This window comes from Arachis ipaensis, chromosome B09 (genome assembly GCF_000816755.2).
Source record: "Arachis ipaensis cultivar K30076 chromosome B09, Araip1.1, whole genome shotgun sequence".
Taxonomy (NCBI): domain Eukaryota; kingdom Viridiplantae; phylum Streptophyta; class Magnoliopsida; order Fabales; family Fabaceae; genus Arachis; species Arachis ipaensis.
This window is the reverse complement of record NC_029793.2, coordinates 130,569,570-130,575,227: the sequence shown is the minus strand read 5'-3', so window position 1 is coordinate 130,575,227 and position 5,658 is coordinate 130,569,570.

Genomic DNA, 5,658 nt, shown 5'->3' with positions numbered 1-5,658 from the left:
ATGCCAGAAAACAAAGTACAAAATCTGTTTCTCCAAGTCAACCTCTAAGAGGGACAAACATACAAGTTATATACAGAAGAGAACTTAACTACATATATACAATCTAAACACAAAAAGTAAAGGCCCAAAACATAGTTCTTCGCTCCCAAAGGATCTCCAGAATGCTCAGCGAGGTGCCTCTCAACCTGCATCTAAAAAATAACAAAATATGTATGGAATGAGAATCGAGGGTTCTCAACATGGTAAAGGTGCCCACATAGATAATATATAAGGTCGCAGAAAATCCAAAGACATTCCTAGAACTTTGACAACTTAGATCAAACTTAAAGTTTATACCAAACCAGAAATCTCGATAATCTATCTAAGGAATTCCAGTTCTAAGCTAATTATTCACTTTCTGTCTCCTTCAAACTTCCCAACCACCATGCATAGAACAACCTTCATCACGCCTCCACCACATGAGGGCTCTCTCAGAATACAAACACATACAAAACAGACAAAGAAAACACAGGTATAGATAGCAGTTACAACAACAGATCAGATAACAGTTAACCACAGTTAAGCAATTAGACAAGCTAAAATGAAGGCAAACTCATACAAAACACACAAATGCATATGATGAATGCCTAATCTTACTGGCCGTGAACTCACGTGTCGGTTAAACTTTCAGAACCCAACATATTCGGTAGCTAACCCGGATATGGTCTCTAGGTTGCGCATCCCCAGGAGAATCATAAACAAAGGAGAGTACCTTTCCCACATCCATTACGCACTGAGCAAGTAGGACTATGCCACCATTCTTGACAAGAAATCAATAAACTTTCCATTCACAGTCACAAATCAAACCTCATCATTCTTAATCATGTCTCATTCATCACATTTAATATCTCATCAAGCTAATCATTCACTTTTCAAATCTCCTTCAATACCAATTCTACCTTTCTTAACATACTTACCATTACTCTGTAGCCTAAAACCTAGTTATTAGACCTTAAACAAGGCTTTTAGAGGTTTGAAAAAGCTAGAGAAATTATTGATAGTTCAAAAATTATGAATTTTCAACAAAATAGTGGTTACGAAAGTTTACAAGCTTACTAGGAAGGTCAAACGATTAAAAATAGCGTTTTAGTGCAAACCAGGGCATCATGCATATGCATCATTGCTGTGCGTACGCACTCACCAGACGAGCTTCCCTTCGTGTGCGTGCGCACACCCCTCGTGCATACGCATGAGCTTCCCCACATGCTCTGGTCTATGCGTACGCATACATACCAGAGTTTCTGGTTTTCAGAAATTCCTACATAATTTAATTTTATAACCTAAACTTCAAATGCTCATAACTTTTTTGTTAAGAATCATTTTTAATCTGTTCTTTGAACGTTATAAACTTCATGAACCCAATTTTCATTTAAGACAAGTTTTACAAAATTTGAAGGTCTGAAAGCTAAGTTATGACCCACCAAAATTGGTCAAAAATCAATTTTTACCAAAGTTTACAAACCTCACACTTCCCAAAATCCTCAAAACTAACAAAACCATTCATAACCAAAAGCAACCTCAACATTTACATATACTACCAAATACTAGTATCCTAATTATTAATCCTTCAACCCCCCTAGATTGTAAGCTTTCATGTTCAACCCATCATCAACAAATCCAATACACATCACATATATACACATTAATTCCATCATACTTATCATACCTCACACATATATATACATTTTATCTACATTACTCATCACATTCACATATATATACAACCCATCACATCCAACAATTCAAAGCATTCAAGATTATCCTATGGCATCCAACCTAAGTTTTCACGCAACATTATACATTAGCTACGAGAAACTAAAATCATACCTTGGCCGATTCTTCCTTATGCCCAAAACACCTCAAACCTTCTCCTCCATGATCTCCAAGTCTCCAATTATCAAATCAACAAGCTTAACCACCAGAATTTTGTTTCAAACCACCAATTTGACTCCAAATCAACATGAAACTTAATCTAATGTATACTGTTGAGTTTGAAAAACTTCAAATTATTGTGATGATCAAACATTGTTAAAAATATTATTTATAAAATTGTTAATTTAATTTTTAGTTAATTACCAATTGGTTGTTTAACAAGTTTGTTGAAGTGTGCAGATTTTGGTATTGGGCAAAAAGAAAATTAAGCCCAACAAAGGTCAGCCTTTGCAAAAATAAAGTTCAAGCAAAGTGGCTGTGAATTATTTTGATACTAAGCTAATGCTTATTGGGCCAGAGAAATAAAGAGAGCCCAAAACAATTTCCTTTTGGTCTAACATTGGGTTAGTCCGAATTGAAAGAAGAAAGAATGACATGGAACATGATTGAGTTCGGTTACCCACTCCCCTCTTTGAATGGAATTCAAAGTTAATTAAATGGATTTAATTACATTGGTAACAGGAAAGAGAAAGTTGAAATTGATTTGATTGCTTTTAATGAGTTACACGTTACTATGCATAGGGAGTGGAAAAATTAACTCATTTTAATTTCATTCATCATTTACATTGAAAGCTTTTCTCTCTTTTCTCTCCTCTCTCTTTCGGTCATGTCTAGTAGGAAAAGAGGATTGAAGCAAGCTATCAGAGAAAATCACAGAGAAGCTATGAACAAGCAAGAGGCTAAGGTGATGATGGCCTTAACAAAAAGAAGATCCATGGTATGGCGTGGCTGAGATCTTTTCCACTTAAGGCAAGATGTGGTGAAGAAGCCTCAAGATCTCCATACCTAGAAATGGTAGCAATCCATTTCGGTCAGAGAAGAAGATCCATGTGGTATGGCTCATTTCTACTTTTTGTTCATCCATCACAGAAGGTAGCTACTGTAGCTACATGGAGGAGAAAGCAGAAGTGGAGCAGATGGAGCTATCAAGGATCAAGTGTTCATTAAGGGTCACAAATCCTTCTTGGGGACCAAGTCAAGATGGAAGGCTCAGATTGATGAAGCTCGAAGAAAAGGGATGAGAGAGAGGTAATTGCATGTAGGTTTTGCTTTCGGTTCCCTCTCTCTTCTCTCTGTCCAAACCGGATTTGGTGTTGAAGAAGAAGAAGTTGGCTTGGTTGAACCGTTTCAACCTTGGAAGCTTCCCCTTCTATAATAAGGGTGAATGGCCAAGGCTTGAGACAAGGAGAGTAAGCACAGAGTTTTCATAGCTACCTTAAGCTAACAGAAGTTCTTCTCCTTTAATGTTTCATTTTGTATTTTCTTTAGTTTTGTCTGTCTGAGTCTCATGGTGAAAAAGACAAACAGTGTGAGGTTTGTAAGAAAAAGCTAGTGAGTGGAAAAAGGCAGAGTGTACAAAATTAAATAAAAATCCATAGGTGTCTTAGAGGTCCTTTGTACATCTATGAGTTGTGTATCATGATTCTGTGGGAATCTCCTTGCAAGTTGGGTTAGCACTTAGCAGTTGAAAGCTTGGTAGTGACTAAGTCAAGTTCAGAATTGGGGATAGATTCTGAACTTGTCCCGGATAGGAAGGGTAGTTCCTAGAGAGAATTGGTATCTGTAATCTGTTTGATTATAGTGAAATTCCATCATTGTTGTGATGGAGATTGGACGTAGGCTGCATTGCACTTAGGAGCTGAATCAGGATACTTCTTGGTGTGATTCTCTTTTTCTCTTCTACTCCATTTCAGTTTCTGTTGCTAAGGAGACAAAATTGAAAATATCTCCTGATTGGGTATGAGACAAAAAGAAAATGTCTCGTATCTGATTATGAGACAAAATGCAGAAAAATCTCCTGAAACTAATTTAAAAGGCAGCAAGTTTTACTCAGCAAAAAGTGGCTAAGATTTAACCCCCCTTCTCTTAGCAACTGATTACCATCAATTGGTATCAGAGCTTGGTCTCAAAGAGATCAAGCTTTGCAGCTTGGAGAAATGATCCTGATGGTAGATAACAGCGGCTCAAACCTGGTGGCCTACGCTCTGACAGAAGGGCAGTCAAACAATAGACCTCCACTCTTTAATGGAAAGAACTACACTTATTGGAAGGAAAAAATGAAGATTTGTGTCCAATCAGTAGATTACAGACTCTGGAAGATAATTCTAGAAGGTCCTCAATTTCCAACAACTACAGGAGCTGATGGTGTGGTCTCTCTTAAGGGTGAAGCCAGCTGGACAGAAGAAGACAGTAAAAAGGTGGAGCTCAACGCCAAAGCTATCAAATTGCTCAACTGTGCGATCAGCTTCGAAGAATACCGACGGGTATCAAGATGCACAACAGTAAAGAAAATCTGGGACAAACTTCAAATCACTCATGAAGGCACAACCCTAGTGAAGAAGACCAGAATAGACATGCTGAATAGAGAATACGAAATGTTCTCAATGAAGGAAAGAGAATCGATAGATGAACTGTTTGAAAGGTTCAACATCATCATCAATGGCTTGGATGCTATGGGGATCACATATCCTAAATCTGTGCTTGTGAGGAGAATTTTGAGAAGTCTCACAAAAGAGTGGAAAACTAAGGCAATAGTAATTTCTGAGAGTAGTGGCCTTGATTCTATGGCTTATGATGATTTGAGAGGAAATTTACTTGATTTTGAAAACACATATTTGAAAAAAGATTCAAAAAGGAAAAGAATAGCCCTCAAATCTATTACTAACCCTCTGGATGATGAATCCAGTGATAACTCATCTAAAAATGATTTTGTTTTGTTTGCTAAAAAATTCAGGAGAATGGTGAAGCTAAAGGAGAAAAACAAAGGAAGCAGCTCAAGGAAGAAGGATCTCAGCAAAGTGATCTGCTACAACTACAAAGAAGCTAGGCACTTCAAATCTAATTGCCCAAAACTAAAGAAGGAGGAGAAGCCGAAAAAGAGAAAGAAGACGGGACTCATGGCTTCTTGGGAAGACTTGAAAAATGACTCTGATGAAGATGAAGAATCAGAAACCAAGTCTCAAACCTGCCTTATGGCCGATCACGTAGAGTAGGTAGTTTTTTATAACCCTGACACTGAAGATCTTCATCTCATGATTGACCATCTTTCTGAAAAAATCAAATGCTTCCTGAATGAAAACCAATATCTTGAGTCTCAAATTGCTATTTTAAAAGCTGAAAATGGTTTTCTCAAGGATAAATTAAGGGAGCTGAAACTGCTGTTGAACTTGTTGAAGAAAACAAGCAGTTAAAATATAACCTTAAAAGCTGTGAATACCACCATTCTGTGACTGCAAATCTGAATTATTTTGAAGAAAATGAGTGGCTGCATAAAGAGATAAAAAGGCTTAAGGAAGACTTAGCCAACTTTGCACAAAGTTTAGAAAATTTAAATCAACTCTTGGCTAGTCAAAAACCTCTTTATGATAAAGCTGGTTTGGATTTTCATAAAACTACAAAATCTGTTGAAAAACCTTATTTTACAAACATGGAGTCATCTTCAAATGATGTGAGGTTTCAAAACCCAACAAGATTTGTGAAAATAGCAACTCATAGATTTTGCAGATTTTGCAATCGGAATGGTCACTTTCCTATTCAATGTTTCTTTAGTAAAAGAATGATTGGAAATAAAGTCTGTAAAATTGTTTGTGATTACAATGGATTGGGACAAAGGAGATGGTTTGACGTCAAAGGATCCAAAAAGATTTGGATACCTAAGGTCACTTGAGCTTATTTTGTAGGTTTGCC